This window comes from Hyla sarda, chromosome 5 (genome assembly GCF_029499605.1).
Source record: "Hyla sarda isolate aHylSar1 chromosome 5, aHylSar1.hap1, whole genome shotgun sequence".
Classification (NCBI taxonomy): Eukaryota; Metazoa; Chordata; class Amphibia; order Anura; family Hylidae; genus Hyla; species Hyla sarda.
Genome location: NC_079193.1, coordinates 225,246,944 through 225,272,172, shown reverse-complemented (window position 1 = coordinate 225,272,172; position 25,229 = coordinate 225,246,944). Strand labels below are relative to the sequence as shown.

At 43.8% G+C, this 25,229-nt stretch overlaps 1 protein-coding gene across 2 annotated transcripts in view; it reads right to left on the bottom strand.

The window, feature by feature from the left end:
- The window catches only part of JARID2 (jumonji and AT-rich interaction domain containing 2), a 159,699-nt gene that overhangs the window by 133,033 nt on the left and 1,437 nt on the right, over positions 1–25,229 (bottom strand). The window lies entirely within an intron of this gene.

Below are 25,229 nucleotides of genomic sequence, written 5' to 3'. Positions count from 1 at the left end.
GAAAGAAGCATATTTTTCATTAACATGCTATTGGAAAGTTATTCAACATTCATTAATCTAAAATATATCAAAAGTTTATTTGATGAGAGGTACCCTTAAAATTGCTATCTGGGCCAATGATTTTTTTTTCTGTGTGTTAGATAAAATAAAGGAAGATCTGCCTGGAATCAAAGCCCTATTGATGTCAATGGAAGGTCATGACAGATTTCTCTGCTTCAAGAATGAACACGGCGTCCCAACATTTTGCAGAGGATTTCAGAGGTCATGCCCTTCAACACTGCAGCTTGTCTTCCATAGCCTTTACTTTATAACCAACCATAGATCGTTCACAATATCTGTATAAACAAACATATTGGTTACTTTTATACTGTCATTTATAGTAGGCGACAACACCCCATATATAAACATAATAGATAGAAATAGGGGATTGCATACATGCAGATAAGATATTCAAGGATGGCCAAAAAAATAAAATACACAATGACCTATCACAGCATATTAATGAGGAAAAACAAGAAGCTCAGACAACTGTATTGGAAGCAAACAGGAAATTATGCAGTTGAGGGCAGAAGGTTAAAGGGGTACTCCACTGCCCCAGTGTCCCAAACATTTAGTTCCTAACGCTGGCTGCAGAGGTCGTGACGTCACGGCCACGCCCCCTCAATGCAAGTCTATGGGAGGGCTACCACGCCCCTTCCATAGAATTGCATTGAGGGGGTGTGGCCGTGATATCATGACCCCTGCAGCCCACACCCAGCAATCGGAACAAAATTTTCCGGATCCTTGGGAAGTGGAGTACCCCTTTAAAGTGTTTCCCAATGATCATTCTGAAACACTACCCCCAGCGGTCTCACTCTGCTAGTTTCACCAACCACTACATCTCCCAGATACAGGACGCACACATTCAGAAACCAATAATGCTGACCTTTGAAGCCTGGAGCCTGACTTGTTACTATACCAATAGCTAAGACTGTAAGCAAACTAAAAAGCTAGCATTTCTCCTTACATAGCTGTTGAGAAAGTCTGTATCTGGGGTCGGACTAGGACCAAAGCTGGCCCAGAAACTATAGGTTTTCTGTAGGGACCCTACACCACATATCTACAGGTTTTACAGTACAGTGACACTTAAAGCAAGTTGTGGAAATGTAGAAATGCTACAGATTTGCACCAAGATGTTGAGGGCCCTAAGTAAACTGCAAGCAGTCGAGACCACCAATGTGTCCTCAGCAAGCATGCCTGAGGAATCCCATGTAGTCTGTAGAGCTTGCAATTTATATTTTCAGTTGACCAAGCTATGTCACGGTTTGACATGACCCAAAGCATCCCACTGCAGCTCAGCCTATATCACAGGACGAGATATACTGAAAGGAGGAACCTCCTGACATAAGCTTCTATTAAAAACATGCAACTCATCATTTGAACCAGACAGGAATTTGGTTTGCTCTAAAACAGGAGCTGCTTACCAAACTAAAACACCACACCCCATCCAGCCTCAATTGACTTCCGTTGGAGGAGGCCAATTTTACGATAGAGGACAGCTGGGTTAGCAGATGCTTGTGGTAGTCCATATTGAGAAGAACTGGAGGCCAGTGATCTAGCCGATTGCTGAAGGTTTTAAAGGGGTACTAGGGCCCCAAGACAAGCTGTCTGATAGCGGGGGTCCCGCAATCTCTCATGCAGCACCCACCTGTCTCAGCTGCACGAAGCTATGATCGCTCCGTGTCTGAAGCCTGACGACCACGGGGCCGAAGTATCGTGATGTCTTGACACCGCCCCCTTGTGACGTCTATTGGGGGGGGGGGGGGCTTGACGTAAAAAAAAAAGCTGCGTTTTTCTAATGCCGAACAACCCCTTTTGTCACGTGATTTGTATTCTTCATACATACAGCCACACTATTTACAGGTGACAACGCATGCAGTTTTTGTTAAACTAGGACGGACTTTCGTAGTGTCAGATAACAAGGTAGTAACAATGTAATAAACCAATCTGCAACATTTATGGTTACTCGTGGAACATCAAAAACCCGGTAACAAATTATTGTACAGAACGAAAAGGGGACCACCTAGAGTACAGCCTAGTTGGATGTTACCTACTCAATAAGACTGCATGGACATTGGCTGCATATCACACCATTATGTCACCTATCATAACACGGACATGTTGTAGTGGTTACTTTATTTCACAGACACCAGTACGGTTGTACAATGTAATACAGATTGAGTATTATATAAAGCATACACTGGTATGTAAAATACACAGCATACTGCAATGTTCAGAATAGGCAAATGCGAGTGCCCTTTACATACAAAGTAGTGCAAGTATTCGGTTATGGTAAGTATTCCATGAGTCAGAAATCAAATTGCTTATTGTAGCTCTCTGCTGGTGGCGTTATTCAAGTGCATATGACTATAGCGCCGTTCAGATGGATTTAGCCGCACACTGTGCTAAATGTTTATAAACAAGCCCCTTTAGTTTAGTGAAATGTACTTCTGCAGCCACCCACCAAGCAGGACTTGGCAAGAACCTTCATGCTAGTCAAATAAAATGTGCCTCCACTATGACGCTTAAGTAATAACTGGAAAATCCACAAAATCCTGTCAATGATTTCCAACAGGCCTTACAGGGCAGCACAATAGCAATAAAGGCTCTTGCAGACCACTGTATTGGGGATCTAAATGATAAAATAACTCCAACACACACCTTTAACCACCCCTAAAAGGACAATGGACATAAATGTACATCCTGATGCAATAGGACTTAAAGGGGTACTCCACTGGAAACTTTTTTTTAACTGGTGCCAGAAAATTAAACAGATTCGTGAATTATGCAAACACTTGAAAGAAAGGTGCGGAGCAACTCACCCGGTAAGTTGATAGCAGCAGAATGATTCACTTCACGTCCATTCAGTGGACAAGCAGGGAGTCGGCAGATGGAAACAGGGGAATCAGGAGTCGGGTCACAGCCGTATCTCACTGTTAGGTGCTTCGTCAGGCCCCGTGACGTCATCATGCTCACTCCGCTGGTTTAATTACCTATTGTGTCACATGACACAGGTGAGGTGTAAATCAAAAAGTTAACCCTTAACGTGCCTATAAAAAAAACTAAGTGGCTTAAAAACATAAGGAGGAACAGACTTACATGTGAATGGGAACCAAGATATCGGCGGGTCAGATTTAGGCTTCCAATTCATTTTTATCATTAAGGCCTAACGGGCCTAATGCATTTACTCAAAATCCATCTGTTTTTTTTCCATAATAATGTTTGGTGCCCATCTTTACCTTGGTTAGAAAATTCTACTCTTTCAAGGGTGCCAAACTAATGTAGCACCATCGCTATTATGAAATTTGAACATATCTATAAATCTGGCCGAACCTTTTCCAGTAGCAAGGGATCTTAGGTGCTCCCTTATTCTATGGAATAAAGGCCGCTTGGTTTTCCATATGTAGAAAAAAATGCATTTACATACCATGCAGTATACCACATAATTTGATCTACAGGTAATTGGTTGTTTCACATACGCTGTATAACTTCCTAATTTAATAGTTTTGGTTTTTAAGTTAATGTGGCAAAAAGAACAGGATCCACATGAATGACACCCTACAGGTTTAGTATCTGTTAACCAGTTTGATTGTGATTTTACTGTACATTTCGTTAATTTTAAATTATCCTGAATAGCTTCTCTTGGGAAACGGAGAAACATTGATAGCTAACATCTAGAGATGAGCGAACTTACAGTAAATTCGATTCGTCACGAACTTCTCGGCTCGGCAATTGATGACTTTTCCTGCATAAATGAGTTCAGCTTTCAGGTGCTCTGGTGGGCTGGAAAAGGTGGATACAGTCCTAGGAAAGTCTCCTAGGACTGTATCCACCTTTTCCAGCCCACGGGAGCACCTGAAGGCTGAACTAATTTATGCAGGAAAAGTCATCAACTGCCGAGCCGAGAAGTTCGTGACGAATCGAATTTACTGTAAGTTCGCTCATCTCTACTAACATCCATCCAGAGTCACATTTGTCTTAAAAAATACTCATTTGAACAAGAAAATTCAACAATCTATTTATTCCAAAGGGTATATGTTACAAACAGATTCTGACCGAGACATTACATCGCAAAAACCTATAGTACCATATAAAAAAAGGTAAAAGATAGGCACCAGACATTATTTCAGAATTGATTTTAAGAGTAAATGCATTAGGCCCGTTAGGTCTTAATGATAAAAATGAATTGGAAGCCTAAATCTGACCCGCTGATATCTTGGTTCCCGTTTACATGTAAGTTTGTTCCTCCTTGTATGTTTTTTAACCCACTTAGTTTTGTTATAGGCACGTTAAGGGTTAATGTTTCGGTTTACACCTACTCACCTGTGTCATATGACACCATAGGTAATTAAACCAGCGGAGTGAGCATGATGTCGTCACAGGGGCCTGACAAAGCACCTAACAGTGAGATACGGCTATGGCCCGACGCCAGATTCCCCCGTTTCCTTCTGCCGCCTCCCTGCTGGTCCACCAAATGGGCGTGAAGTGAATCATTCTGCTGCTATCAACCTACTGGGTGAGTTGCTCTGCACCTGGGTGAGTTGCTTTGCATTGTTCATTCATTTATTTCACGCGTGCAGCACCACCACCACCAGCATCAAACACTTTCCCTATATGCTAGCACTGGCTACATCATTGGAGGGAAGATTCAAATGGGATACATAGCGGTAGTGCCAGATTTTCTTTTCTTTTGTGGTTACACAGATTTGTAAATCTGAAACTTCTTTTTTTGGGTCACATCACATCCCACAAAAATAAAATAAAGAGTGATCGAAAAGTCACATATGGATAAGATGTCTGATGGCAAGGGGGGGGGGACGCTGGTAGGACCCCAACGCAATCTCCCTGCAGCACCCACATTATGTGCAGAGCTGCGTCTCCAGGCTCAGAAACCGGAAGTTTCAGGGACTGGAGATGTGACCTAACGCCATTCCCCCTCCGTTCGGGTCTATGGGAGGGGGCGTAACGGACGTTTTGCCCCCTCCCAAACACATGAATGAAGGGGTTGAGATGTGACATCACGAGGGGGGCGTGGCGTTATGTCACGTCTCCAGTCCCAGAAACTTCCAGTTTCCGAGCCTGGAGACGCAGCTCCACACATAATGCGTGTGCTGCAGTGAGATCGTGGGGGGTCCCAGCGGCAGGCCCCCCGCCATCAGACATCTTATCCTTTGGATAGGGGATAAAATGTCTAAAGCCGGAATACCCATTTAAGTAGTAAAACAATAGTAAAGCATGTAAACATGGGTATTATTTTAATCGAATTTATTCACAGAATGAATAAAACCTATTTTTAACATGCATTGCGTAAAAACAAAACCATCCAAAAGTTGCAAAATTGCATGTTTTTTTTTCCACTTTCCCCACAAAACAATATTTCTTTGGTTGTGCCATACAGTTTATGGTAAAATAAGAGAAAAAAGCCCCATATGGACCTAAGGATGGAAATATATATTATTTATGGATTTTAGAAGGCAAGGAAGAAAAAACAAAAAACGCAAAAATGAAACTGGCTTTATCCTTAATTGGGCACTGTCAAATACAAAAACTTTTTATATTTTGTACACCTTGACAAAACATTAACCTTTCTATTATAGTTCATAATTCCTGCTGGAATTATGCAGTGTGACCATACCCTAATTTTAAAGGGTATTCTCCGCCCATAAACATCTTATATAAGATGTCTAATCACGGGGGTCCAGACGCTGGGGACCCAAGATCTCAGCTGCAGCACCCCAGACACCCAGTGCACGGAGCGAACTTCGTTCCAAGCCAGATGACTGGCGATGCGGAGGCCCGTGACATCACGGTCAGCCCCCTCAAGGCAAGTCTATGGGAAGGGGCGTGACTGTGTGAAAGACTTGCATTGAGGGGGCGATGACATCACGAGCCTCCGGCGCTGAACCCGATGCTCTAAACGAACGCTGGGTGCAGCACGGAGATCAGACATCTTATCCCTTATCCTTTGGATGGGAGATAAGATGTCTAGGGGCGGAGGTACATCCAATGGACCAATAGGTACATCCTTCAAGTAGTATGTGAAGAGACTCTATTGGACAATATCAACACAAGTTAGCCCAAATCTTCATTTTAATATTACAGTGTTTTTCCAGATAATGTTTTGTATTATTTTGTATTTTCTATGTATGTATTTAGACTGAATATTTTATTGTGCTTTTCACATGTTCATTACCGTCAATGGGTTGAAAGCACTGCCCTGTCTAGGACACAACAGCAATGGATTCCCGACACCGCTAGCTCAGCAGTATGATGAATGGCAGAGACAACAGCTGTGGAAATAGGGCAGTCTTCAGCTAGGAATTATGTAAGGGAACAACCCCCAGGTAATAAAGGAGCCGGCCAAACGTCATTTTAGGGTGCCGCAATCTGGACAAACCAGATCACTAGACCTGATCCTGTTACCAGGCAGTGAAGAAGGTAAGAAAGAAAGGAAGTTGCTCAGACTGCCCAACTAGACAGGAAAGAAATAGTCCCATTAACCTTCAGAGGAAATGGCTTTCTACAGCATTACCTCATCTAGTCAGACCCACTGCTGTAGCTGAAATGGCTACCATCACTACACAGAACAAAGCTTGTACTGCATCGAGGACAAGTATAGACAGTCGATACATTAAGACACCATTTCTATTTACTGTAAGCATCTCAATACAATTGGGAGCTAGCTTACATATCAAGCATGTGGACCAGACAGGAGACAACACAATAATGTATCCAGTTCACCCGGATCGTCAAGTGTAATAAATATCTGCTTTATGCAATACAATTATAATTTTTTTATGACAAGTGATTTCGTTAAGATCTTGGTCTTACTGAGCCAGTGCTTTATATAAAGCTTCTGCTCTGCACAGCAAACAGCTAGAAAGCTTCATAATAACCCTGCTAAACACATGACCCGGCAGCTAAGGCACACCATAGCCTTGCACTGAAGGGTTCCACTCTTCTCAGAGACACTGGCACATAGCTGGTATGAGAGACTGGTCACAGTCAGTTACGGTATATAAAAAAAAAAAAAAAAAAAAAAAAAAGGTAAAAAAGGTGGAAATGACACAATGGAAAAAAGAAATCGGTTTCCTTTCTTTAACCCCTTAAGGACCAGGTTTTTTTTTCCGTTTTTGCATTTTCATTTTTTGCTCAGTGCCTTTAAAAAATCATAACTCTTTCAATTTTGCACCTAAAAATCCATATGATGGCTTATTTTTTGTGCCACCAATTCTACTTTGTAATGAGGTCAGTCATTTTGCCCAAAAATCTACAGTGAAACAGAAAAAAAAAATCATTGTGCGACAAAATTGGGGAAAAAAAACGCTGTTTTGTAACTTTTGGGGGCTTCCGTTTCTACGTAGTACATTTTTCGGTAAAAATGACACCTTATCTTTATTCTGTAGGTCCATACGATTAAAATGATATCCTACATATATATCCTAACTACATGCAGGAAAATTAATACGTTTAAAATTGTCATCTTCTGACCCCTATAACTTTTTTATTTTTCCGTGTATGGGGCGGTATGAGGGCAAATTTTTTTGCGCCGTAATCTGAAGTTTTTAACGGTACCATTATTGCATTGATAGGACTTATTGATCGCTTTTTATTCATTTTTAAATTATATAAAAAGTGACCAAAAATGCGCTATTTTGGACTTTGGAATTTTTTTGCGCGTACGCCATTGACCGAGCGGTTTAATTAACGATATATTTTTATAATTCGGACATTTCCGCACGCGGTGATACCATATATGTTTGTTTTTTTTATAGGAAAAGGGGGGCGATTCAAACTTTTAATAGGGGAGGGGTTAAATGATATTCATTCACTTTTTTTTTGCAGTGTTATAGCTCCCATAGGGACCTATAACACTGCACACACTGATCTTCCATGCTGATCACTGGTTTCTCATAGGTAACCTGTGATCGATGATTCTGCCACTTGACTGCTCATGCCTGGATCTCAGGCACTGAGCAGTCATTCGGCGATCGGACAGCGAGGAGGAAGGTAGGGGCCCTCCCGCTGTCCTGTAAGCTGTTCGGGATGCCGCGATTTCGCCGCGGGTATCCCGAACAGCCCACTGAGTTAACCGGCACTTTTTACTTTCGCTTTTAGCCGCCTAAAGGGTTAATAGCGTGCGGCTAAAGGGTTAATAGCGCGCGGTCGGCGCTGCGCGCTATTAGCGGCGGGTCCCGGCTTCACTATGACGCCGGGCCCGCCGTGATATGATGCGGGGTTACTGTGTAACCACGCGTTATATCACGGGAGCAGGACCAAGGACGTACCGGTACGTCCTTAGTCCTTAAGGGGTTAAAGAAAAAAAAATTGCACAACAGCATACACATTATTTTACAGCAAACATGTTCTGGGAACCTGCATGATATATAAACATCCCCCTAGATGTATATACAGGCATACTCTGGCAAGAGATACACCCCCCTTAGATCACCATAGGATTGTAGGGCAGATGTAACACAAATCCTTAAAGGGGTTATCCACCATAAGGTGATTTTAGTATGTACCTGGCAGACAGTAATGGACATGCTTAAGAAGGATCTGCGCTTGTCTTGGGGCTAAATGGCTATGTTGTGATATTACCATAACACTGTGGCTAGCTTTTTGTGAACTTTTATTTCCTGTTTGACTTTTTTTTTTACTACAAATCCCACAATTCCATTTTCCTCCCTCTCACACATCAGCCACCCCACCCATTGAAACAAAAGACCTGTGGTTTTCAATCAGGGTGCCTACAGCTGTTGCATTAGTTGCAGATTGATCTCTCTCCCACCAAGCAATCCCTCCACCCACTGAAGCAGACAGGCTCCCTGTCATCAGCTGACTAGTGAGTCAGGTCTCGGCCGCATTGCAAGCTGGGAAAAATCAGAGACAGCAGTCATTTTATATGCTGATAAAAATAAATATTGGGGTGAAAATCACAGAAGAATTGTGAGAAAACTGTCACACACAGGTACAGACACTATATTATGAACTACATTAACTTTATAGCCCCTGTAGCATAGTCTAATATATTTAATAAGAAAATTTTATTTCCTTTTTATAGAAATCACGTTTATAAAACCGTGGCTTTGTCCAAGCTGAAGCACAGGCATGGACAGTCCAGTAAGTGAGGGTGGGCTAGCGCTCCCCTGTGCTCTCTTCTGTCTGATAGGACTCCTCTGTGCTCTCTCCTGTCCTATCAGACAGGAGAGAGAGCACAGAGGAGTCCTATCAGACAGGAGAGAGAGCACAGAGGAGTGCTATCAGACAGGAGAGAGCACAGAAGAGTCCTATCAGACAGGAGAGAGAGCACAGAGGAGTGCTATCAGACAGGAGAGAGCGCACAGAGGAGTGCTATCAGACAGGAGAGAGCGCACAGAGGAGTGCTATCAGACAGGAGAGAGCGCACAGAGGAGTGCTATCAGACAGGAGAGAGCGCACAGAGGAGTGCTATCAGACAGGAGAGAGCGCACAGAGGAGTGCTATCAGACAGGAAAGAGCACAGAAGAGTCCTATCAGACAGGAGAGAGAGCACAGAAGAGTCCCATCAGACAGGAGAGAGAGCACAGAAGAGTGCTATCAGAAAGGAGAGAGAGCACAGAAGAGTCCTATCAGAAAGGAGAGAGAGCACAGAAGAGTCCTATCAGAAAGGAGAGAGAGCACAGAAGAGTCCTATCAGACAGGAGAGAGAGCACAGAGGAGTGCTATCAGACAGGAGAGAGAGCACAGAGGAGTGCTATCAGACAGGAGAGAGCGCACAGAGGAGTGCTATCAGACAGGAGAGAGCGCACAGAGGAGTGCTATCAGACAGGAGAGAGCGCACAGAGGAGTGCTATCAGACAGGAGAGAGAGCACAGAGGAGTGCTATCAGACAGGAGAGAGAGCACAGAGGAGTGCTATCAGACAGGAGAGAGCGCACAGAGGAGTGCTATCAGACAGGAGAGAACGCACAGAGGAGTGCTATCAGACAGGAGAGAACGCACAGAGGAGTGCTATCAGACAGGAGAGAGCACAGAGGAGTGCTATCAGACAGGAAAGAGCACAGAGGGGTACTATCAGACAGGAGAGAGCACAGAGGAGTGCTATCAGACAGGAGAGAGCACAGAGGAGTCCTATCAGACAGGAAAGAGCACAGAGGGGTACTATCAGACAGGAGAGAGAGCACAGAGGAGTGCTGACAGGAGAGAGCGCACAGAGGAGTGCTATCAGACAGGAGAGAACGCACAGAGGAGTGCTATCAGACAGGAGAGAACGCACAGAGGAGTGCTATCAGACAGGAGAGAGCACAGAGGAGTGCTATCAGACAGGAAAGAGCACAGAGGGGTACTATCAGACAGGAGAGAGCACAGAGGAGTGCTATCAGACAGGAGAGAGCACAGAGGAGTCCTATCAGACAGGAAAGAGCACAGAGGGGTACTATCAGACAGGAGAGAGCACAGAGGAGTGCTATCAGACAGGAGAGAGCACACAGAGGAGTGCTATCAGACAGGAAAGAGCACAGAGGAGTACTATCAGACAGGAGAGAGCACAGAGGAGTGCTATCAGACAGGAGAGAGCACATATACAGAAACGTGGTACCAAAACAAACTACAGAACATGGCGCAAAAAAGAAATTAGCCCTCACACATCCCTGAATACGGAAAAATAAGAAAGTTAGAGGTGGTCGATTTTAAACAAACTGATTTTGTAAAAGCAGAACAAATATAGAAATGTATGTAACCATGGGTATCATTTTAATGTGAAAAAATAAAGTTAATAAAGGTCATTTAACCCCTTCCCTAATAAAATTTTGAATCACCCCCTTTTTCCCATAAGAAAAAAAAAAAACCGTAAATAAAAAACAAACATGTGGTATCGCCACGTGCGTAAATGTCCGAACTATAAAAATATATAAATTAAAGGGGTATTCCGCCCCTAGACATCTTATCCCCTATCCAAAGGGGATTTTGTTAGCAGCCAGGGACCCACCTGTAATGGCGGACATCCCCGATCGCGCGGATGTCCGCCATTAACCCCTCAGATGCCGTGATCAATAAAGATCATGGCATCTGCAGCATCGCAGTCACAGTGCTGCTGCAGCGATCCGATCATCCAGCATGGCAGCCGGTAGTCCCCTCACCTGCCTCCGCTGCCTTCCCGGCGTCTTCTGTTCTGATCTGCATGACGCGAGCGTCTCTCCGATGCTCGCGGTTATGCATAGAACGTAAATGTACATCCTGGTGCGTTAAGTACCAGCTCACCAGGGCGTACATTTACGTCCTGCATCCTTAAGGGGTTAAGGTAGAGTCTCTCGGCACACAATGAAGCCTGTAGGGCAACAAAAGGAACCAGTATTGCTCCACATTAAGGATCCTCCATGCTGGTATGATATCTGCAAAGATCTCCCCCTTTACAGTGGTACTCCAGTGGAAAACATATTTAAAAATGCAAAAAAAAAAATAAATAAATAAACAAATAAACCACAATAAATAGGGAACCCCATGTACTATCATGTTTATTTTAGGTTACAAACCACTTTTTTACTTTTAGAAATATTTAAAATATTTTAGGGGTAAAAATTAGATTTTCTCGTATCCTAAGGGGGGAAAAAAAAAAAAGTTAAGGACTAGAAGGGACAAAGCAGCCATCAAAACCACAAATGATGTTCTCAATTATGTTTCCAGTTTCCATGCAGCATGTTTCCATGCAGGTTCCTAAACTTGGCCCCATCGCATGTGTCACTGATGAACAAACACTGACAGCTTTTTTGCATTTCTAAAGGCCCTCCAGCAGCTGTGGTGATCCCACCATGGAGCAATGAATTAAGCTTGCAGCCCAGCTGGACCTTTACAGAGAACTGTTTTTCCCAATATCGTAAGACTATCTTTGTAAAGCACAAGACTCACTCCCTCCCCCTTCAGATATCCTGCATTACATTAGTGGCCATTTCTTTAGAAAACCCGAAAAGTTGACCCTAATGAGCAGTTTAGAAACTTGTGAAACCACACAGAAGTGGCAAGGACCTACAGCGGGATAAGAGGTCAGGGCTCAAACAGAAGGAACACAGGAACATTACATGATTTTTCTTTACTTTTTTATACAATATATATATATATATATATATATATTATATATTATATATATATATATATATATATATATATATATATATATATATATATATATATATATATATATAAATTAGAAGAGGAAAGCAGCACTCCAGCGGTAAAGGTGAACGGGTGCCTCCTTGTTGTTGATCTGGGTCAGAGATCCAAGTAGTACAGCAAAGTAGAAGCAGTGGCACTCCAGGCTGGTGAAATAAAGTGATGTCTTTACTCCAAAGTGAGCTACGTTTCGGCAGCCTCACACTGCCTTTGTCAAGCAACAAAATGGTGAAAGAGGAGAGTATTTATAGGTCACGCAGGACTGCCCCCACAAACATGATTGACATGTAAACAAATCAATGCAGTGCTGGAATTACAGCGATCAGAGACATTATAAAGTGCATGGTGGAGATATAAGTGATGTGCATAAGTAAGGCGCACAAATTATACACAAATAGTGTTGCAAGGAAATACAGTGTAAAGTATACCATCTGAATGCAAAAGTGGGCGGGGGCCGCGGTCACTCACCCGGCAAGGCGAGGAGGCAGAGACCGAAGCATTTCCGGCACACTAAGGAGCTCCGTGCGGAAGTGACGTGGGTAAACAAACCCCATGTGAGCAATCCTACGCACTGTATCCTGGCGACCGGAGGAGTCTTGTGCGGCGCATGCGCACATGTGGACAGACCAAGAACGACGCCATCTTTGAAAAGGAATGCGTGGGCTCACCATCATTTTTCCTTTCTTTTTGCAGAAGTGGACCCGTGGCCCCTCACTCACCCATGCCAACCATTAAGGCAGACCAGGCACCTCTCCTATATACAACACCAGCACTTGTACCTGGGACCACCTTCTTCCTCTGTTGCCACCCCACATGTGACTCCAAGCAAGGGGTTGTCACTTCTCCAGTGACGGGTAGCACACCGGCACTCTGTGTTGGCTGCCTCTGGTGGCCTATAGGACAACTGCTGCGGTTCCCGTGACACTCCGTTATTGCCCTGTGCAGAAATTACCTACCAGGAGATTGCAGTGATACACCGGAGCCCACACATCCCTTCTCAAAGATGGCGCCGTCCTCACTCCGTCCAAGTGTGCGCATGCGCCACACAAGACGCCTCCGGTCTCCAGGATACAGTGCGTAGGATTGCTCAAATGGTGTTTGTTTACCCACGTCACGCCGCACGGAGCTCCTTAGCGTGCCGGAAATGCCTCGGTCTCTGCCTCCTCACCACGCCGGGTGAGTGACCGCGGCCCCGCCCACTTTTGCATTCAGATGGTATACTTAACACTACATATACACCCCCTTACACTGTCCCAATAAAAATGAAAAACGTATTGTACGGCAGTGTTTCCAAAACGGAGCCTCCAGCTGTTGCAAAACAACAACTCCCAGCATTTCTGGACAGCCACTGACTGTCCAGGCATGCTGGGAGTTTAGCAACAGCTGGAGGCACCCTATTTGGGAATCACTGGCGTACAATACCCCCATGTCCACTCCAATGCAATTCCTAATTTAGTCCTCAAATGCGCATGGCGCGCTCTCATTTTGGAGCCCTGTCGTATTTCAAGGAAACAGTTTAGGGCCACATGGGGTATTTCCGTAATCGGGAGAAATTGCACTACAAATTTTGGGGGGCTTTTTCTCCTTTTACCCCTTATGAAAAGGAAAAGTTGGGGGCAACACCAGCATGTTAGTGTAAACATTTTTTTTTTTTTACCACACACTAACATGCTGGTGTTGCCCCATACTTTTTATTTTCACAAACAGTAAAAGGAAAAAAAGCCCCCCAAAATTAGTAACGCAATTTCTCCTGAGTACAGAAATACCCCATATGTGGGCGTAAAATGCTCTGCGGACGCATAACAAGGCTCAGGAGTGAGAGTGCACTATATCCATTTGAAGCCTAAATTGGCGATTTGCACAGGGGTGGCTGATTTTACAGTGGTTCTGACATAACTGCAAAAAAATAAATACCCACATGATACCCCATTTTGGAAATTACACCCCCCACGGAAAGTAACAAGGGGTATAGTGAGCCTGAACACCCCACAAGTGTTTGACAAATTTTCATGAAATTTGGATGGGAAAATGAAAAAAAAAAAAAATGTTCTCACTAAAATGCTGGTGTTACCCTAAATTTTTCATTTTCACAAGGGAAAATAGGAAAAAAAAGCCCCCCAAAATTTGTAACCCCATTTCTTCTGAGTAAGAACATACCCCATATGTGGATGTAAAGTGCTCCGCGGGCGCACTACAATGCTCAGAAGAGAAGGAGCGCCATTGGGATTTTGAAGAGAAGATGTGTCCAGAATTGAAGGCCACATGAGTTTACAAAGCCCCTATAGCGCCAGAACAATGGACCCCACCTGCACATATGACCCCATTTTGGAAACTACACCCCTCATGTAGTGTATTAAGGGGTACAGTGAGCATTTACCCACAGGTGTCCGACAGATTTTTGGAACAGTGGTCCGTGAAAATGAAAAATTTAATTTTTCATTTGCACAGTCCACGGTTCCGAAGATCTGTCAAATGCCAGTGGGGTGTAAATACTCACTGCACCCCTTATTAAATTCTGTGAGGGGTGTAGTTTCCAAAATGGGGTCACATGTGGGGGGCCCACAGTTCTGGCACCACAGGGGGCTTTGTAAACGCACATGGCCCCTGACTACCATTCCAAACAAATTTTCTTTCCAAAACCTCAATGGCGCTCTTTCTCTTCTGAGCATTGTAGTTCGCCCGCAGAGCATTTTACTTCCTAACATGGGGTATTTCCATACTCAGAAGAGATGGGGTTACAAATTTGGGGGGGGGGGGGGAAGGGGCCTTCTCTCCCATAACCCTTTGTAAAAATGATAAATTTGGGGAAAACTGCACTTTAGTGAAAACATTTTTTTTTCCATTTACACATCCGATTTTAACGAAAAGTTGTCAAACACCTGTGTGGTGTTAAGGCTCATTGGACCCCTTGTTACGTGCCTTGAGGCGTGTAGTTTCCAAAATGGTATGCCATGTGGGGTTTTCTGCTGTTCTGGCACCATAGGGGCTTCCTAAATGTGACATGCCCCCCAAAAACCATTTCAGCAAAATTGACTCTCCAAAATCTCATTGTTGCTCCTTCCCTTCTGAGCCCTCTACTGCGCCCACCAAACACTTGACATACACATGAGGTATTTCCTTACTCGAGAGAAATTGGGTTACAAATTTTGGGGGGGCTTTTTCTCCTATTACCACTTGTAAAAATTCACAAACTGGGTCTACAAGAACATGCGAGTGTAAAAAATGAAGATTTTGAATTTTCTCCTTCACTTTGCTGCTATTCCTGTGAAACACCTAAAGGGTTAACAAACTTACTGAATGTCATTTTGGATACTTTGAGGGGTGCAGTTTTTATAATTGGGTCATTTGTGGGGTATTTCTCATTTGAAGGCCCTTCAAATCCACTTCAAAACTGTTTGTGGAAAATTGCTGCTGAACTTTGAAGCCCTCTGATGTCTTCCAAAAGCAAAAACATGTCAACTTTATGATGCAAATATAAAGTATACATGTTGTATTTGTGAATCAATATATCATTTATTTGGAATGTCTATTTTCCTTACAAGCAAAGAGCTTCAAAGTTAGAAAAATGCAAAAGTTTCAAATTTTTCTTCAAATTCTGGAATTATTCACCAAGAAATGATGCAAGTATTGACAAAAATTTACCACTACCATAAAGTAGAATAAGTCAGTCACGAAAAAACAATCTCGGAATCAAATTTCTAAGTAAAAGCATCCCAGAGTTATTAATGCTTAAAATGACAGTGGTCAGATTTGCAAAAAATGCTCCTGTCCTTAGGGTCATAATGGGCTCCGTCCCCAAGGGGTTAAAACAAGTCAAAATGAGGTTCAGTAGTGTGTGTGGCCTCCACGTGCCCGTATGACCTCCCTACAACGCCTGGGCATGCTCCTGATGAGGTGGCGGATGGTCTCCTGAGGGATGTCCTCCCAGACCTGGACTAAAGCATCCACCAACTCCTGGAGAGTCTGTGGTACAACGTGGCATTGGTGGATGGAGCAAGACAGGATGTCCCAGATGTGCTCAACCGGATTCAGGTCTGAGGAACGGGCGGGCTAGTTCATAGCATCAATGCCTTCCTCTTGCAGGAACTGCTGACACACTCCAGCCACATGAGGTCTAGCATTGTCTTGCATTAGGAGGAACCCAGGACCAACCGTACCAGCATATGGTCTCACAAGGGGTCTGAGGATCTCATCTCGGTACCTAATGGCAGTCAGGCTACATCTGGCAAGCACATGGAGGGCTGTGCTGCAAATAAATGCCACCCCACACCATTACTGACCCACCGAGAAACCGGTCATGCTGGAGGATGTTGCAGGCAGCAGAACGTTCTCCACGGCATCTACAGACTCTGTCACGTGCTCAGTGTGAACCTGCTTTCATCTGTGAAGGAGCACATGGCTCCAGTGGCGAATTTGCCAATCTTTGTGTTGTCTGGCAAATGCCAAATGTCCTGCAAGGTGTTGAGCTGTAAGCACAACCCCCACCTGTGGAAGTCGTGCCCTCATACCACCCTCATGGAGTCTGTTTCTGATCATTTGAGTGGACACATGCACATTTGTGGCCTACTGGAGGTCATTTTGCAGGGCTCTGGCAGTGCTCCTCCTTGCACAAAGGCGGAGGTTGTGGTCCTGCTGATATATACACACACACACACACATAAAAACACTATGCAAAATCTACATTTAAGAGATAACTTATCCACTATGAAAATATAAGGTTGACAATTATTTAAAGGGGAACAATAAGAAAGAACAACACAGAACAACTGGCATTAAAGGGGTACTACGCCCCTTAGACATCTGATCAGAGGGTAAGATGTCTTAGGGGGTAAGATATGGAATAAGATGTCTAAGGCCGGAGTACCCCTTTTATAAACATTAACCCAAATGATTAGAATGCAAGAATAGTAATAAGTAATAAATACATTTATAATCTCACATTTGTCAGTAATTTGGTTAGCTTGTGATCTTTTACAAAGCTGAGGTCAAGCTGAATCAAAAATGGATGGGAGGTGTAAAACATTATACCCATCTTACCAAAAACGCAACTACTGAATTGCAGTGTTAGGACTTCGGGAACTTTATATGTAACCACACATGATATACAGTGACTGTTCAGCATTCTCAACTGACCACAAAACTAAATTTTACTAACAGGTCGTGTCAAGAAAGGAAAAATAAAAACAAACAACTATCAGAAATCAATAATACACTCCTGAACTTAAGTTTTCATTCATATGAAATAACAGCTATACTGGAAAGCCACCCGGCCAGATAACAGCAAAACTACTTTTTGAGCCAAAATTAATCTTGACAGAGGTTACAAGCAGTCATTGAGGAAAATGACAGAAAAAACAGGCACTGCAACGAGGATGATAACGTAAAAAGCATAAAGGACAATGCCAGACATTCATGAGTTCCAAAAACTGAAGTTGAGATGAAGTTTAAAGCGTAGCTGTAATACAAAGGGACTTTTTTTTATTGTGCAAATACATAAGGAGCAGAATTGTTTCTACCCATTATTTTGTAGATAAAACTATGGGGGAGATTTATCAAAACCTGTCAGGAGGAAAAGTTGCTGAGTTTCCCATAGCAACCAATCAGATCACTTCTTTCATTTTTCAGAGGCCTTTTCAAAAAATGAAAGAAGCGATCTGATTGGTTGCGATGGGCAACTCAGCAACTTTTCCACTGGACTGGTTTTGATAAATCTCCCCCATTTGTACATTTGTAATATAATTTTTTTTTTAACCAAAGTACAGATTTTTGTGTGAAAAAATGCTGTATCTGCAGCTTTTGCCTATGTGTCTTTAGAGACAAAATACAGGAAGTGTGGGCGGACAAGCAGGGCTTGTCCTCACGGCACAGAGCCCCGCCCGTCCTCACGGCACAGAGCCCCGCCCGTCCTCACGGCACAGAGCCCCGCCCGTCCTCACGGCACAGAGCCCCGCCCGTCCTCACGGCACAGAGCCCCGCCCGTCCTCACGGCACAGAGCCCCGCTCGTCCTCACGGCACAGAGCCCCGCTCGTCCTCACGGCACAGAGCCCCGCTCGTCCTCACGGCACAGAGCCCCGCTCGTCCTCACGGCACAGAGCCCCGCTCGTCCTCACGGCACAGAGCCCCGCTTGTCTGTCAACACTTCCTGTATTTTGTCTCTGCAAAGAGACATACAGGCAATATGCAGAGACAAAACTACAGATTTTTAACCAATGTATATTACAAATAACAATGTTATCTACATTATATAAAAATATTTTCCAAATGACAGGTAGACAAACTTTTATAATGGAATTTTACGCAAGTTTCTGCTATCCAGTCTCAATTTTTAATTTCCAGTTGTCCCTGAGCTAGCATGAGGAGCCTAGCTGTTATGATGTCTCCTATACTTTCTCTGCTGCCTGTCTCCCCTCCTTCACGCTCCATACAATTGAATGGGTAGTATGTAGATTGATTCCTCAGCAAGCTGCTTGTCAGACTTTCAAAAAAAAGTACAATTCTAAGGCTGGGTTCACACTACGTTTTGTAACTACGGTTCCCGTATACGGCTGGGAGGAGGGGGGGCCGGCGTTTTTGCCTGCGGTCGGGAAACCGCATACGGCCGAAAACGCAGCCGACCGGAGGCCCCCTGGCCAGATCAAGAACACTCGCCAGGAGGTAGGTGTATGTGTGTCAAAGTCAACAATCAAGAGAAGACTTCACCAGAGTGAATACAGAGGGTTCACCACAAGATGTAAACCATTTGTGAGCCTCAAAAACAGGAAGGCAAGATTAGAGTTTACCAAATGACATCTAAAAAAGCCTTCACAGTTCTGGAACAACATCCTATGGACAGATGAGACGAAGATCAACTTATACCAGAGTGATGGGAAGAGAAGAGTATGGAGAAGGAAAGGAACTGGACTTCAGGCTGTAATTGACTGCAAAGGATTTGCAACAAAGTATTCAAAAGTGAAAGTTTGATTTATGATTATGCTGTCCCATTGCTTTTGGTCTCTTAACAAGTGGGAGGCACATATGCAAACTGTTGTAATTCCTACACCATTCACCTGATTTGGATGTAAATACCCTCAAATTAAAGCTGACAATCTGCAGTTAAAGCACATCTTGTTCATTTCAAACCCATTGTGGTTGTGTATAGAGCCAAAAATGTTAGAATTGTGTCAATGTCCCAATATTTATGGACCTGACTGTAGTGCACTTTTTTTTTTTTAAATCCTTAGAGAGGTCTTTGCCATGAGCTGCCATGTTGAAATTTCAGTGACCACTCAGCAAGTGTCAGTAGAGAAACACTTAAACGGGTACTCCGCTGCTCAGCGTTTGGAACAAACTGTTCCGAATGCTGGAGCCGGGAGCTCGTGATGTCACGCCCCGCCCCTTTAATGCAAGTCTATAGGAGGGGGCATGACGGCTGTCACAGCCCCTCCCATAGACTTAGTACCCCTTTAATTTAAGACACCTGCTCCCCATTCACATCTGAGACCTTGAATCACCAATGAGTCACATGACACACAGGAGAAAAAATGGCTAACTAGGCCCAGTTTTGGCATTTCCAGTTAGGGGTGCACTCACTTATTGCCAAGGTTTAGACATTAATAGCTGTGTGTTGAGTTATTTTGAGGGGACAGAACATTAAACACTGTTATACAGGCTGTGCACTTACTATTTTCCATTGTAGTAGAGTGTAATTTCTGCAGTGCTGTCACATGAAAAAATATAACAAAATATGCCAAATGGACACCACAAAGACAGTGTGACACACACATGAACACCGAGATGTGTGATAAAGATGTACTTACACATTCATTTCCTGCACTGATGTGTAGGCAGACCTATAGGTGAGCAAGAGACCACATTTTGACGGCATGTGATTTGTGACACATGTAGACCTAAGAGATAAGTAAATATACTTTTCTATGCTGGCTCCAGTCTGCTCACAATTTGCACAAATATCATTGGAGGACATTTATCAAAATCTGTGCAGCGGAAAAGTTGCCCATAGCAACCAATCAGAACTTTTTCATTTTTAAAAAGGGTTCTGAAAAATTAAAGAAGCGATCCGATTGGTTGCTATGGGCAACTTTTCCTCTGCACAGATTTTGTTAAAATCTCCATTATGTTTTAAGCCTAAAAAAAAATAAAAAATTTAAAAAAAAACGCAAAATCTTATGCCTGATCCAAAATCTATACAGTCTACTGTAGGAAAACCTAGGAGATCGTGCCTACATAACAGTTCTAATAGTATAAACCAGATCACATTAGTATTGTTATATATAAGACAGGAGGTAAAGTGAAATGTAAACATACTACAGACAGGTAAGATACCATTCTTCAGATTGGGCATGGAGAGATGCAGGTCCAGTTGTGTAGTACTGATGTCATCAAGGGAGGTACACCAAGGAAATAGGGTGGACCAGAGCGATAGCACTGGACTCAACAATCTGGATAGTGTAGTTTAGGGTCTATACACTAGTACAGTTTCCTGCACATATTTCATCTGCAGGATCTAAAACTGTTCATTTAGTTTTAAATCTGATAAAATCCTGTGCAAATATGCGCAGGATACTGTATGTGTGAATAAATCCTTTAAACGGGGTTGTTCGGCAACAAAAACAACTGTGCATGGGGTCAAAATGTGTAATAAAGCAACTTCCTAATATAGTGTTATTATCCAAAGTGAACAGATCATCCGTTTCTTCATGGTTTCTTCCTGTAACCTGTGATTTCATATCACAGCATGAGCAGCAGCTTCATCCCTCCTAGTTTAGTTTATAAACCTAAACAGCTGAGAACGGGGCTCTCTGCTGCCTTATCTAATCAGCCATAAAGATTATTAAAAGTAAAACCAGCCCTCTCCTTCACATTACTGCAGCCCATGCTGATACTAAGGAAAGAGAGTGGGTGTGGGGAGGGAGGATGAGGGACGGAGCTGCTATTTAGGCTGTGACATGATGTCCCAGCTTACAGGGGAAAAAAAAATCACAGATGAAATGAATTAATCTGTTATATATTTTGACACTATGCACAGGTTGTTTCTGTCACTGAACAACTCTAATAGAAAACCATGTATGACTGTCAATAACTGATACCATTAGAAGTCTTGCCAATGGCAATAACTTACCATTGAAGGGGGGGGGAGGGGAGGCTGTGGAAACCAGATTAAAAAGGTAACCCAAACAATTGGGGTCCAGATGTTTGAGACTTTTTTTTTTTACAACAAAGTGCACGATGTCTGGCATAGTCAGAAACAGGTGCAAGTGAGAGAGGCCGAGAAGAGTAAGTGAGGGATGGCAGCAGCAAAATGAATAATGGAACAGCTGGAAGAATTAGCAGACGATGGTTGCTATGCTGCTGCTGCTTTCTTCCTGCACAGAATGAACACACTCGGAAAAAAAAACAGCGAGTCTGCACAAAAGCAAAACAATGTAAAATACCAGAGTAGAGACAATACAAATCAGGGAAGAAAAGACGCTCTTTTGTGAGAAGAACTGAGCAACAAGGTGACAAGGCACAAATGAATATGAGGACGAGATCTGGGAAGTAAAGCAGGGAGGAGGAGACTGGAAAGATTGTTAGATTTTCCTCAGAAGAAAGCAGGCGGCACGTAGCACATAGGAAGGTTAATAGCATGGTCCTGGTGTACAGGCAATGTAGATTATTCATTTATACCTAGAACTTTACACCAATAGCTGCTCTGATTTACTGCAGATCTAGGAAATAGGGGATAAGATGTCTTATCGTGGGGGTCCTGCCGCTGGGGACCCCCGCGTTCTCCGGGCCGGCAGCATTGGTGTCTGGAAAATGGAAGCTTGGAGCTTCTGTGTTTGTGACGTCACAGCCAGCCCCCTCAATTCATGTCTATGGGAGTGGGCGTGACAGCTACTACGTAACCGTCACGCCTCCTGCTCCACAGGAAGTGCTTTTCTTTTTTAATCTCCTTTCTGAAACTGTCCAGTGTAGGAGAAAACCCCCATAGCAAACCTATCCTGCTCTGGAGAGTTTCTAAAATGGACAGAGGTGTCAGCAGAGTCACGCTCGTGACATCATGCCCCCTTCCCACAGACTTTCGTTGAAGGAGCGGGCATGACGTCACGAGGGGCGGCCCTGAACACTGAAGCCCGCACACAGTGTTCAGAACAATAAAGTTCCGGACGCTGGGGAGCGGAGCTCTGGAAGCAGGGCAGTGGAGTACCCCTTTAAAATCACTGAGATTTTACTACAATTTTGGAACCCGTGGTGTAACAGATAAAACTGCAACAAAACACAGCCTCATTGCCCTATCCACAATCCCATGTACTACACTGTGGGGGAGATTTATCAAGACCTGTGCAGAGGAAAAGTTGCTGAGTTTCCCATAGCAACCAATCAGATTGCTTCTTTCATTTTTCAGAGGCTTTTCAAAAATGACAGAAGTGATCTGATTGGTTGCTATGGGAAACTCAGCAACTTTTCCTCTGCACATTTTTTGATAAATCTCTCAGTGACTTTGTGGCACTACAAGATTGATACAGCTGCAGTCCAAAGAAATATGGGATGCTGGGAGTTGTGCTTTAGCAACAGCTGGAGGCACACTGGTTGGGAAGCACTGCTGTAGTCTAATGCAGCTATTTAGTTGTAGATTAATCTGGACAAAAACAGTATCCGCCGCTAAAGGACTGCTGTATGCTGCCTTTACATGTGCCTGCTCGGAGTGGCAATACACTGCTTCGAGCAGACACACTGCCATGTGCGGGTCGCAGTGCACACGTGCAGTATACTCGCACATCACGGCAGCTCCCTGCCTAGCTCATAGAGCAGGGGGAGCGGCCTCGATGCGCGCTATTACACCGCGCATTGCTTCAGTGTGTCTGCTCATAGCGGCGTATTGCTGCTCTTAGCAAGCACATGTAAAGCCACCACTTTGGCTCAAAAACTGCAGTGGCAACAATCCAAAATAACAGAAAGACATGAGTGGAAACCTTGCCATGTGGACAGATTATTGTTCATTACAAGTTTAGCTGTGATTGTCAAAGGAACCTTTAGGGCAGGGTCACACGTAGCGTATACGATACAGATTTTTTTTTTACTTTGTGGTCCGTAATACTACATCGGCTACAAGCCAGTGTGCACCATTCCAAATTCCTAACATCTCCATGTACATCCGACAATGAATTCATTGTTATGGTCTTACTCCCCACAAGCCTGAAGGAAGGAGGTTCCAAGGCTTTCCTAATAGTTGGGACTCCTCCAGCATTGCTGGGGTAGATGAAATTATATCGGGGTTCCCAATACTTCAGATAACAGTGGTCTGGCCTATCGTTGGCTTGTAGATGGCAGACTCCGCATTTTCTTGTATATCTATGAGCCTAGGTGGAGACAGCAGTCGATTCCTTGGTGTAAGCGTGTACCATGGATATTTCCTATGATGATCGTGTGGCTAATATAACCACATGCTATTACAAAATGGTTAATAAACCACAGTCCTGGAGTAAATTCAGTCCACTATCCTGGCATCTCACCAGACAAAGCCTAGAAACTCCTAGATGTCCCACAAATAAGGCCTGTGGATACAAGGCGTATCCTAAAATATTTAATTTACAGAAATATATACGTATAATGTAGAATATATAGGACTCTAAAGGCATAATAGTGGTGAAGAGGCCCCATGGCACCTCTGCCCCATAAGGATATCAGTATTTTCCTCAGGGAGAGGACACCACTTCTGGTGTAGAACGGAGATTTAAGTAGGCCATATAGCACTCGGCGGGCTCCTGGATAACAAATCTGCAAATGAGCTCACCATACCACCTACACAGGTAGTGCGTCCTGCAAAACAGCTCAGGATCCAGTTAAGAAGTCTCAGAACTGATTGAGATTTATGCCAAGCCAGAACTCTCTCCAGAAGGAGAGAGGACCCATCTGCAGATATACACACACAGGGCCCTTATCCAGATGTTACCCGGGGCCCAGAATCTACTGTCTCTGCTCATAACCACAGGTATCCGATACTGTATGTCACCATTTTAGATCCCCTGCTGCCATTGTGATATAAATAGCATGATCCACCCGAAAAGGACTTCACCAGTATATTAGGAAAGGAAAACATATGCATCCAGGTCTTATGTAACTCACTAGTGCCATGTTCTTTTGTGGATAAATATGGCATTTAGATATTTGTCAAACCCTGCCTGATGGAGACCTTTGTAGAATACTGCTTGATCATTTTTAATTAAAAAAAATAACTGAGGGCTCCCAATGTTATCACCATTGGATCATTCTGGATCAGATGCATATGTCAGCCTTCCATACAAAGATCTGTCTGACAGCCCTCCATACACCGATCTGGCCGATCATTACACTGTATGGTTGACAGCCCTCCATACACCGATCTGGCCGATCATTACACTGTATGGTTGACAGCCCTCCATACACCGATCTGGCCGATCATTACAGTGTATGGCTGACAGCCCTCCATACACAGATCTGGCCGATCATTACACTGTATGGTTGACAGCCCTCCATACACCGATCTGGCCGATCATTACACTGTATGGCTGATCGTTCTCCATACACAGATCTGGCCGATCATTACACTGTATGGTTGACAGCCCTCCATAAACCGATCTGGCCGATCATTACACTGTATGGCTGATCGTTCTCCATACACATATCTGGCCGATCATTACACTGTATGGCTGATCGTTCTCCATACACATATCTGGCCGATCATTACACTGTATGGCTGATCGTTCTCCATACACATATCTGGCCGATCATTACACTGTATGGCTCGTTCTCCATACACAGATCTGGCCGATCATTACACTGTATGGCTCGTTCTCCATACACCGATCTGGTAGATGGTCCCATATAACAGTTAATTAAGGCAGAATGTATACTGACAGATGTCCACGGGGTCACGTATGAAGAAGCAATGGGACGGGACCCTCTAGCTCTGACTCCATGACCTGGCCTCACCGATCTTTCCTGCCCGTGTGTAGATGCCCTCTAGCTGTGACGTAAAGCCCATGCCCACCCTCACCGAGCAGCCATTACACAATGTAACA